General features: G+C 33.1%; 1 protein-coding gene across 1 annotated transcript in view; it reads left to right on the forward strand.

Moving 5' to 3' along the window:
- LOC118198837 (ankyrin repeat and fibronectin type-III domain-containing protein 1-like) overlaps positions 1–13230 on the forward strand; it is a 1134269-nt gene that overhangs the window by 479911 nt on the left and 641128 nt on the right. The gene's annotated exons all lie outside the window — the stretch shown is intronic.

The following is a 13230-nucleotide window of genomic DNA, read 5'->3' on the forward strand; positions in this document are numbered from 1 at the left end:
TGAGCGAAACATTCGTCTCTAAATATGAGCACTGATTCGAGTAACGAGCAGCTAGCCAGGCTGTTGATATGAGTGGCGCGTTTCCCGATCCGCCTCTACTCGGGGCGTTTCCCGATCCGCCTCTTCAAATCAATCTAATTTTCTTTGATCTACGTGTTTGTGCGCTTGGGAGTTAATTGTTTTTTACGTTTAATACAAAAATAATTATTTCACAGTGCCTCCCAAGAAGACTGTTGCCTTAGATAGCGTTGCAAAGAAAAAGAATAAAGCCATGGGTGGTAAAATTAAGAAAGAAATCGTAGATAAACAAAAGCGTGGTGTAAGAGTGGAAATTAAGAAACTTTATGTGGCTACAGGAGTTACCGGGTACTTCCAAGCACGGTCCAAAATTCCTAGAATATGCTGAGAAGCTGTTGTTGGTGTGGATTAACGAGAAGTAGTTAAAAGGCTATTCGGTGTCGGAAGCTACCATTTGCGCTACGAATATGTACTTGGACCTGCTTCCAAGAAACATCGACTTAAGATGAGATAGCATTTAAGGCAAGCCGTGGATGGTTCGAAAAATTTAAAAAGAGAGCCTGTGTTCACAGTGTGGTGCAACATGGGGATGCTGCGACCTCTGATACAACTGCTGCTGATAAATTTCGGCCAGGGTTCCTACAAGTTATTACTAGTGAGGGGTTTCTTCCCCAGCAAGTGTTTAATTGTGACAAAATTGGTCTTTTTTGGAAGAAAATACCTAAGAGGTAAGAAGAGAAGACGTGAGAGGAGAAATCTTTTCCTGCCCACAAGCCAGTGAGAGATAAGTTTACCCTCTTGTTTTGCGCCAACGCAAGTGGAGATTGTAAAATCAAGTCGTTGTTTGTCTACCACTCAAAATTCACATCCCTATCGCTAGTCAGAACTCTTTATAAAGGGAAACTACGGTTATATTATTTCCCAATGTTATTTATTATTAAAATTGATTTTTATATTGATATGTTTGGGGTGTGGAACGGATTAACTGTGTTTCCATTATTTTCAATAGAGAAGCAATAGGGAAGTTTGTTTCTAATTACAAGAAATACGCTATACGAGCTCAATGCTGGAACAAATTAAACTCGCATCTCGAGGTTCCACTGTATATACATATTTTTCGAGTTTAGGAAGAAAGGTAGAGAACGATCTTCTGGCAGTGGTTAAAGGGGGTGCATATGGTGCCAAACAGGGCGAGAACCATTGGGCTAAGAATAACTCCAGTAACAATATGCCAAGTATTTGTTTACCGCAGACGGAAAAGTTCTTGACAGCAGTTAAAGTATATTTGTTTTCTATTTTTTTAAAAGCATGATAGTTTAAAGTAATCAATTAGCAATAAATATAATAAATAAATGAAATAAAAATAAATAGACCAGTGTGGTATGTCGTTAAGTCAAGAATATATTTAACTCAACCTATTTGTTTCAAATATTAATAAGTGGGTGGTTTAGGTGTTATGCACTTTCAAAGGGAGTATAAAAGTCGGAAAAAAGTTCAAACAGTGAAAGAGACTGATTCGGAAGGCTGAGATGAAAATGAATCCTATATAAATCAATAACATAGAAGAACAGACGATTAAATATGCTGAACAGGTAAGATTATGATGAAATTGATAGTATTAACTGACATACAAAGCGCCAATGTGTCAATTTTATTACTGACGCGTTAATGGCTATAGGTAGTTGGCACATCTTTTATGCGGCACAGGATGTTTTTTCTCAATTAAGATGCAGATACCAATACACATAAAGTGATTAGAAGCTTATATGATAAAAAATAAGATAGTTTTACACTGAAAGCATTTTATCTATTTAGAAGTTAAACCTTTTAACTTTAGTTTTTCCCTGAATAGATTTTAAATCTTAATCTAATAACATATTCTAGGTACCACGATTTCTTTTACATAAAACGTTTTAGTGCGCCTCAAGATCAGTAGATAAACAAGGTTAGGCTTTTTGCAACGATTCGAAATACAATGAAAACGGCATATTTAGGAAAAATTATGTATTTAAAGATAATCGAGTTATCTCTGTTCTGAAAGTAAGCCTGACCATGTCTTAATCCGAAAAACGTGTGGTATCCGAAATTTCTTCTTCTTCAATCAATATCTGCAGTCCTTTTAAATTTCTATTGCAATATATATATATATATATATATATATATATATATATATATATATATATATATATTTATATATATATATATATGTCATAATAAGAGCAAAGGAAAAGGAAAAGACGGAACACTGTAGATGCGTGATTAGATCTATATTGAAGAAGAATTTTGATTGCGTAGTATTTAAAGAACTTGGCAGTCGAGGCAGTTTTAATTCCATTTTTATTTCCAATTGATATTTGTGGCCACAATCACTTGGCACTCTAGTCGTGCCTTTCCACAGAAGATTTACATTTTTGATATTGTTGGGATAGAAAGCAAGCCAGCGAAATTACATCTTAGCACAGTAGAGAGCAAAAGCTGAAGTGCGTAGTTATGAAAGATGGAGGCACGCGAAGAGAAAAGTTTTGGTTTACAAGGACAGTTTCAGTTCCCAATGATTACGTCATCAGAGCTGCGCCGATCATAGAGTGATCTAAAAATGACGCAACGCAAAGAAGTTATTACGATTTTAGAATAGAGAGGAAGTTGATTCATATATTTTTATCTTACATATTTCCCCCCTTCAAAAAGAAAAAGGCGTAGCGACAGAGAAGCCTTTTTAAAGAGAAAAAGTTAAAGCACTAGCAAATGCAAAAAAAAAATAATAAATAAATAACAATAAATAATAAAATTTTGATCCTGTAAAGTATTATTTATAAATATCAATTTTTTAAAATAGATTCTTAATTTTTAGAGTCCTATTGAATTTTTCAGCATTTCAGTCCAAAAGTCTTTTTGTATGAGAGTTCACATAATCATAATTCATCAGGGAAAGTTCTTGTTATCGCAGAATATAACAAAATAAACTTTTACATAATCATTACTTATAATTAAGTGTAATGCACATAAATATTTATGATATTAATTTTCTATTTGATAAATTATATTTTAATACTATATAATAATAGGAGTAAGCTTCAGAAATTATGGTTTCACCGTTATCATCTTTCATTTACAATTCCTGATTTTACCAAACTGGAAGCCTCGCAATACTTCTAAACAAACATATCCATCAATAGGGCTGTCCTCTTGAGCTAACCAGCGTGTTCTCTGCACTGGTGGCCCAGGGTGCCTAGGCAGTTACTTGAAAAGGCCTCCGTTCCTTGCATTAAGGTAACTGGCCTTTGAGAACTGCACTAATACATTCCATAATAAAAAAAATATAATAATAATCATAATAATAATATAAAAAATTTACATGCATTCATAAAATGAGAGCCTCCAACATTATCTTGCATGAAGAGGGTAAAAGGAACAACTGTACAGAGGTAATTACAGGCCTCTGTTGAAGGAACCAGTACACCCTCATCATGCTATACTTAACACACAATAACCCATAAATTTTAACATGCATTTACCATAATTTCATATTACTTATCTGTACTAATTTCACTTATTTTTAACATCTTTATTTTTAAAATAATTATAAAATTCGTATTCAAAATTCTCAACAAAATTTCAAAAACATAAAAACTTATCTTAATATCCTTCCCTATGAATAATTTAAATAGCTTAAAATTCGTTACTTAATTTGCTCACACATAATTATGAAAAATTAGAAAAATTAATGAACAAGAATTTCAGATTTTCTCAAAACAAATTGCAGAAATTTTAACCAATGTTGAAATGAAAACTATAGAATTCGCAGCACATTAAATAATTTAGTTCCTGAGCTAGGTTCACACGAATGTAATAATTTTTGAGCTAATGAAAAAACAGAAGCGCAAATAATTTTCTGTCGCACATACTTGCAAACACTAACTCGGATCGACCTTGAACCCGCTGTAATGCTTAATTCCTAAACGGTAAATTCACTGATGATTTCTTTTTCACTAGGCATTCGAACTTCTCAATTTATCGAGAGATCACTTTCAATCTGTAAACACTACGCGTGATTATTATTATTATTATTATTTTTTGAAGCACTTGCACCACAGCAGAAGAATGATCTGTTATTTTTTAAACACTGAAAAAACAAATTTGATGATTCACTTCTTTCACATTATCTTGGATTTATCACAAAACGATGATTTGAAGAGCTGAATTAAATTTTCCATTGAGGTTTCAGGCTGCAGGAAACTATCCTACCGGCTTAATTGACATAATAAAAACACAAGGAAATACCGGAGCAGTGTCGATGTGTAGTTATCCTATATTGAAGAGGAAGTAATCTGATTGCGTCGTAAGCTAATGTGTTGACTTCGTAAATAAAACTTGGCAGTAGAAGCGATTTTAATTCCATTTTTATTTCCAATTGATATTTGTGGCCACAATCACTTGGCACTCTATTCGTGCCTTTCCACAGAAGATTTACATTTTTGATATTGTTGGGATAGAAAGCAAGCCAGCGAAATTACATATTAGCAGAGTAGAGAGCAAAAGCTGAAGTGCGTCGTTATGAAAGATGGAAGCACGCGAAGAGAAAAGTTTTGGTTTACAATTCGGTGATTGGTCGTCAAGAGACATCTGGTATTAACGGATACATAAGATCGCATGATTAATTTGAATGACGCAATGCAGATAAGTTATTACGATTTTAGAATAGAGAGGAAGTTGTTTCATATATTTTTATCTTACATATATATATATATATATATAACAAGCAAGGTAGTTAGTACAATACTGTATGATCAATTTGGTCTAGATAACAGTTTGCGCAATATGCTGCAAAATAAGCAAATTAGAAATTGTAGTAAGCTCGCCTAAAAGTTACCAGGAGCTGTTATATATACTTATATATATATATATATATTATATTATTCCAGTATGTATATATATTTATAACTTTGGCAATAGCAGAAAATCAATAGTGGTTAGTTATAGGTAAGTTATCTTAACATGAACTATTATAAAATATTAACTCTTTCGCATCGAGAGACGACCAAATCTGTTTTCAACAAACATCGAAAACGCCCGTGTTTACGAATTTTTCTTGGAATAGTTTTCCTTTCCACCTGCGGTATCATCCATTGTGTGCAGTTTCACCTTAGGGCCGGATTGCACCTGCGAACATCAATAGCTTTCCGTATTTCTCCTTTATTTGCTTCAAAAGAATGATTGACATGTCTTTTAACAACTCGCGAAACCAATGAGCCATACACTAACGTGGAGGGGAAAGAACTAGGTAGAAAATAAACGAGGCGTTGGGGCGGTTTGCCGTTGCCTGAATGAACGGGCGTTACGGGCGACTTCGATGCGAAAGAGATTTAATACACGAGAACGATTTTTAAATTTAAGTTTTGTATTAGATATTTCTATTAAGTTAGAAGCAAGCGTGATAGTTATTGAGAAAATTGAGGTGTAAACATATTGCATTTCGTTGTCATTGCTATTTTGCACTTATTAACGAGGTATCCAATTTGCATAATAGCAAGTAAATTGAGACATTAAAATTGGTAAAGAATCATTCTTTTCTGATTATTACTGGCAATAAAAATAACCAGAATATACCATATTTTAATGGTTTTTCATTTCGCTATGAAATAAAAATTTTACTCTTTTCAAAAGCTGACATATTTTGATGTAAACTTCACGAACGCATTCCTTATAGAAAATAGATACATTAAGATAAATAAGGCTGGATTAATGAATTATTTAGATTAGAGAATTAAGAAGGTAAGGAAAATTACGCAATACCTTTTAATAGATATGGATGGTTCTGTACTTCTGATAAATCATGTTGCTTGAGAAGAATTTTTGCAAATTTCAATCACCAAGTTTGCTCCTTTTTAGAGTCCAGCTACTAAATGCTATAAAATGTAGTGTCTACTCATTTAATTTAAAACTAAACAACATATTTTTAATTTTTCTGACTCAAAATGAATGATATACAGACATACGACAAAACTGTATTTAAAAACAAATGCATGAAATGTTTAAGTAATATATTTATTAAAATAACAGAAAGATAGGAAACAAAATGCTGAATAATAATGCTGGTAATTCTGACTGTATTGTTATCTATAATTTACTTATTAGGGTTACATAACACTAATCGCAGATGTTCCTCTTTGACATAAGCTCTTCCTTGTGATTGAAGAAATATTGTTTGCTTCGATCAGAAAATATAGACAGAGCGGTAGAAGAAAAAGGTTATTCAGAAGAAGTGAAAGAACTGGTTACTGAAGCTTCATCATAAATATTAAAATTAATGGAGTAATTTCCTTTTTAGGAACTATTCTAAGCTATTAAAATACATGTCTTCTTTTGACTTCATCTTACCAGTGATAATGAGCGTACCGAACATGATTAGGAGACATCTTTCCTCAAGACACATATTCCTTTACATTGAACGTAAGAGATTAGAGATACATGTGATTGCATTATCTTAGGATGAATCAGCAATTCCAAGCACTATTGTGGAGAATTAATTTTCTCAGCAATGCACGCTAGTCACATCTTCCGGTTCTGTTCCGTCATGAGACTTAATAATACCTCCATGCTAATGCATCATAATTAAATTTTAGGACATGCATGATTGTAGTGCTGTATATAAGCACGAATGAGCCCGGTAAGTGTTAAGCTCTTGAAATCTAATACTTGAAATAAATGAATCAGAAAACGCTCAGCAATATGTTGCTAAGTTTTTGTGGAATGCAGAGTTTTAAATTTATTTGCACCCGAATAGTGAAGAGGAAAATGCACTTATGAAATGAAATAGAGGTATTTTAATATTTGCTCTTGTTTCAATACCCTAAAATTCTAGCACCTTTTTCCAGCAATAAAGGATGTAATTTGTAAATCTGCATGGTGCTGTATGCAAGGCCCATGAATCAAATACATCTGGATTTTCAATTGCTGCATGTAAACGGTATACCATAAGATTAAATTATTTTATTGCAGAAATGATATAATTATTTACGCCAATTTCATGTAAACATATGTTGCCAGATGATTTAGAAGCTTTTTTACAAAACATATGAAAATATAAAAATAATAATATTATTTTATTTACAAGACTACGGTTTAGGCAAAATGAGAAACAAAATACGTTTAACAGAGTAGACATAATTTCATTGGTGATTTAAGGGGACTCATACACCTTAAAACCCATAAGATGTTCGAATAGGTGATTGTTGCAAGAATTGGGATAACTTATTTATTTTAAAAGCAATTTCTACCAACTTTTTACAGCTGTCTACATAATATAGCTGCTTTCTGAAATAGTAATCAGAAAGTTTGTGTTGCCACAAATATTTTATAATTTAATCCGCTTTGTGACAACATTTTTCGTCATGTTTCCAACTTGCGCGCACAGTTTAAAACATTCTCTTTCATAATTTAATTCCATATTTAATATATAGCTTTTATAACATTTGGAAACTACTGTGAACCTAAAATTCTAAAAATTTCGTGTTAAATTTTTATTTTATTTTGAGTTGAGTTTATAAAATGAATTTTATTAAGAAAATCTGTTATGGTTTCGTCCATAAAATTTTTCAGTATTAAAATATTCATCAGATTGTTGGTTTAGTTAGAAAATAGTGCCCATATAAAGAATTCCATAAAGTTTCAAGTATGTACCGTTAGCCATTTTTAAAATATCCTGCGCGCAAGGTGGAAACATGGCGAAATATTTTGTCACAAAGAGGATTAAATTACAAAAATATTTGTGTCAACCCAAACTTTCTGGTTACTAGTTTTCAAAGCAGCTATATTATGAAATCAGCTGTAAAAAGTTGAAAGTAATTGCTTTTAAAATAAATAAAATATCCCAATTCTTGTAACAGTCACATATTCGAAGATCATGAGGGGTTTAAGGTGTATGAGTCCCATTAAAACTATGAATAAATAAGAAATACGATAAAGATTAGAAGATATGTGAGACTAAGCAGTATATTTCATAGTAGACAATTCTAAGTTAGAATTGTTATGCCCTGCAAAAGATATGAAAATATTCTCATCACCAGTGTTGACATATGCAATTATCCTCTTTGGACTTTTTTTATTTTCCAGTAGTCAAGTTTTCCAGGTCTTTTTGAAGGTTCTGAGAGATACATGCCGTGTGTTAGAGCGAAATTATGTAAATAATTTTTCATATTTCTGGTTTACCACAAAAGCATTGATCCGAGTCTTCTAAGGCTTAATCTATGTAGACCAGACCAGTATAAGGCAGTGTTCAGTGTGCAGCTAGGTTAGTATGGCGTTCTCTAATTTTAGGGCTAACAAGACTAGAGGAAAATAATTAATGGCGATGCTTCTCTTTGTCTGTTTGCCTTTGACAGCTGTCATCCGCATTTATTTTCACTTTTTGTTACAGTCTTGACTCCGGACTGGAGATATGACTGCTAGTCGGAAAAGTGCATTCTCTTGCTTCGTTTGCCAACATGCCCGGGCTTTCATTTTTCTCGTATGTAAAGTTTTTACCGCATGTCCAATGCTTTGAAAATTGCAAAATATTCTGTTTGAAAGACAAAATTAAGGTGTCGAGGTCTGGTTGAGTAGTGAAAATTATAGATACTCCTCATATTATTGTGCAAAAGACTTTGGTTGTATCGTCCTCAGACTTATCAGTATATATTTTAAAATTTTGCTGTCCTTTCCGTTATATCATTGATAGAGGCGTCGTGGTTACATCTTTCGGGAGGAAGTTTTACCGCTGGAACTTTTCATAGTTCCTGCTCAAACGCGTTTATTTTGCGTAGCGATGTCTGCTGTTAACATTAAAACTTTTACTGATATGTCCAGTTCTTGCGTAGCCAGATACAGTAGTCTTTCAAGATTGGCTGTTGATTTGTGGCTGCAGTCCTGCATGTCCTGGTGATTAAAAGCGCTTTCAACATTTGCAGGTTCGGAATGTTTTTGATTTTATGTGCATCTGATGTGGTACACCAAGCTTATATGTTTCATATCTACTGTTGGCACTGTCACTGTGTAATACCTTGTTTTCGGAAGCGCTGAGGAGAATCCTGAGGACTTTTCTGTCATCTGGAGTAGACACTTATACTACCGAGATGTTATGTTTTATCTTTCAATAAACTATATGCTAAATCCAAGCGACTTTATCATCTGAGATACCGAGAGCGCTAATTTAGTAGTAGCTTGGCGCTAATCTTGACAGCCTACTGTTCGATTTGCCTTGATCTCTAATCTTCTTCTGACACTCGCGCCTACTGTTATCGGGATATCATAGGCATATACGTATGCATGTGTATTCCGATCTGTTCGCCATACTGAAAGATATTGCACAAGTGTAATATTTTAATTTCTCGGAAGAAAAACATCTGAAATGTGTCACGAACTAAGGCTATCGTGAATGGATCAGTGTATTTAACCGATGGCGATTACGGCTTACTAGTAAAGAAACAAAATAAATCAAGTATGTATACAGTCGAGTCTTATAAAAATGATAAGCGATTTCCTCTGTATCAGTCACGGTATAACAATCAGTTTATTTTAGACTGATACTCATACCTATAGGCTGTGTTGGTGTATTTAATTATGGCAAACCACACTAGGGCTATCTGCCTAAGAGGAGGGATGCCTTCGTGGAGGACTTTCTAAGGGAAACTGGCTCGTATACACATGGAGAAAACCACGTAAACACCAATGCAGCCACCCCGTTCGCGGGATTTGAACCTCGGACCGAACTACCAGTGTTCAGCGACTTTACCGCTCGGCCGCTGGTGGGCTCCATACCTATAGGCATTCGTATTTATCAGTGCATATGAAAAATTTGAATGTAAATGAGACACATAAGCATAAATTCTACAACTTTCGATCAACGCAGGCAGATGGGTAAGACGACTGAACCGGTAATTCGATCCTGGTTCAGTTCCCCTTGTTTAAAAGGAAGACAAGCCCGGTTTCTTTAAAATTTTCTCCAGGAAGGTTCTCCTCCTCTTCTCTTGAAAAAATAGCTCTGGTATATTTGCCATAAATTAAATTTATTTTTCTTGTTTTTGGAAAACCGAATTACAGATTTTAAAGTCAACTAAATGTATCCAATTAAGAATTTAATTTATGATCAAGAATAAATTAAATAAGTATGTCTCATGCTCTTACAGGATACGTTTCCAGCAAATTTTATGTGGTTATATAGTAAAACTTTGAACATTAGCAGGGTATCCGAAAATTTCATTTCTAGATTGAGTTGCATGAGGGGTTCCATTATGTTTCTCTTGTGTAGAGTAAATACGCACCAAATTTCACTTAGGAAATAGTCCCTTTGTTAAATCTTCTACAAAGACATCTTTTTTAAAGTCTTATGCGCAATATAATAACAACCTTATAAAAATAGTACCATTAAGTCTATGTATACACCTAGCATTTGAGTAAAGATAATTTATTTTACTAATCAAACGAATGATAAATTACTATTTAAAAGAACAAGAACATAAATTTATTGTTTAATTTTGCTGCGTATTTCGTTTTTTCAACTTTTCGTTTATTGTATTTCCATGCATTCAAAACTGCCCATACTTAAGCTGTGATATAAACATTTATAGTTAATTAAAGTGTCTACTAATTAGTGTATGTTTGGGGAGAGATTTAAAGTACGTAGCACGTACTTAAGCAGGGATATATATGTAATAATTAAATTCCATAATCAAGAATACACTTAAAATTCTAACTGTATGTTTTTTTTTCATTTTTAATGGCGACGGTCTCTTATCTGAAAGTACGTGGAATTAAATCCACAGCCCAGTAGTCAAGTTGTTTTCCCCGCCTTTTCTACACGTACAGTTTTAGAATGTTCTGGAAATATTTCAAGTGAACTGGATTGGCTGACGTCATTTCTTGGAAGCTCCGCCTTTTCAGAGGCTATAAAATGACTCGCAAAAGGAATATCGGGGCTTTTTTTCTTAAATGTCACGATGCAGTAAACTTCATACAAAAAGTTATTAGTAATTCTTTTATTTACTCCGGATATCTGATTTTTGTAACTACTATTTTCACCTGAATAATAAATAATGGATCCTTGTTTTTTAAAATTAGCGTCTGCTTATTTAATCTACGACTATATTTATAATTCTTCAGCATTCTATTTATTCCGGACAAAAGCTGGTACATCACATATACATATATATATATGTGCTCGCATTTAAGCTAAGATATATGCATTTATAGGTAATTAAAGTGTTTCACTAATTAGTGAAGCTTTTGAAAGGGATTTAAACTCCGTAGTATTTTTAATAATATATTTCATTCAAAATTTGTGGTATATGCAGAAAGCTCTTCTGTATTTGTACCTCGAGTTCATAATATTTTTATGTTTTTCTTTGTTTGAACGTAGCAATGAAAGATTAAAATTTGATTGTTTTGTTGTCGAGTACGATCATTGCCTTGTATAGTCATTAATGTTTAACCTTCCGGCCTAGGGTTTGGTTTCGACTCTACGATGAGAAGGGGTATTTTATTAATTAGAACACTAAAATGTCACTGCTACATTACGCCAGAGTTCATCGTCTTTTAATATACTGCGTTAATTTTTAGACATATTTCAAGATGCACATACGTTCTTGTGTGCGAGCGTGGTATTTTATTTATTAGTCCAAAGGAGCTTTGTCCCTGAGGGACTACTGTTTTTGTTTTGCGAATCACTCTGAATGTCCGTTTCACTTTTCAAACTGTTGCCACCAAATATTATCTCCCTGTATTATATTTGAAGAAATTAAATAATGAAGAATCTGCATAAATGTATATATGTTTCTCTCACAGAGCCATCCAATTTGAATGACGTAATCCTACTGCAAATATGGGCATCTGGAAACCCAAATTTGAAATTTTGGAATTTGTTTTATTATCGATTTCATATTTTGTAAATATTTAACGAATTTTTGATTAACAAACTCAATGATTTCAAAGCGAATATTGCCAACGTTGTACAGAAAAAGCATTTTTATCTCCAGCGCATGAGACTGTGTATCGTAAGTTCTAAAGATATGATCAATTTAAAATTACTCTTGAATTATTGCTCTTGAACTGAATTTTATTGTTTAAGTGCAAAGAACATGATATTTAATAAATAAAGGTAACATACAAAATGTAAAAAACACCCCTTTGGACGTAATTTAAAATCTGAAACCTTTCAGATTTTTTATTATTTTTTGTTTTGCTTTATTTTTAATACGGCTTTGCAGTCTGTAGATCAATTTTAATCCTTCGCTCTAGGCCCACCAGTGGCTGCTGATAAACACTAAGCGTGAGATACTAGATAAAACCCGCTGAACCGCCAAGTTGAGTAATTGTTTCTTTGGATTTCTACATATGTAACCAGAAATGGGCTAACTATCATCTCTCCGTATAGTACTCTCTTCTTATGCAGCCATAGTATGCTTTGCCATATTCAGATAATCGAATCAAATCCTGCATCCTAATTATTTATTGATCAATGACTATTCATTGCATATAAATATGAAATGAGAAATATATACGATACTGAGAAATTGTATCCGAAATAATATCAAAAATATGGAAAATTGTTATTTCTATTTTAACAAATAAATAGTTGACTAGAAACTAAGTCGCCTGCTTTGGCTACTTCCAGATCAAGCAAAGGTGGGATTGAATCATTGTTAAAGTTTTTGCTTCCAGTTTTTGAAATATTAGTTTAATTAAATAGTAGGAAAAGGATGCTAATCAAAAGCAATGTGGGAATACTTAAATATACACTCATGTCCATAAATTAAGGATAATGCAAAATCAGGCAAAGGAAGAGTTAGAAGCAAACCAAATTTGACTTATTTGTAAAGCTTATTTATTAAACAAAAGGTAAAGAGCAAAAAAAGATGCTATATGTTTGATATTATTAAAAAAATTAGCGATTTTTCCCCCTGCAGCAAATTACAAAAAAAAAACCTATTCACAAAAAACCAATATTACATGGTTGGTATGATTGTTAATACATTGTATGTCTACCAGACGATGCAATACAGTCCGTACAACGCCTAGGCATGCTGAGTATCAAATTATCGATCTGATCTTAAGGGATATTACACCACTCAAAAAGCAATGCTCTCCCAAGTTCCGGTAGACATGTACGAGAAGGTTGACGGGCTGCAACTCGTCGGCCAAGCATGTCCCACATGTGCTCTACTGGATTCAAGTCCGGTG

This window comes from Stegodyphus dumicola, chromosome 3, assembly GCF_044657685.1.
Source record: "Stegodyphus dumicola isolate Sdum_Otavi_A_Nest chromosome 3, ASM4465768v1".
Lineage (NCBI taxonomy): Eukaryota > Metazoa > Arthropoda > Arachnida > Araneae > Eresidae > Stegodyphus > Stegodyphus dumicola.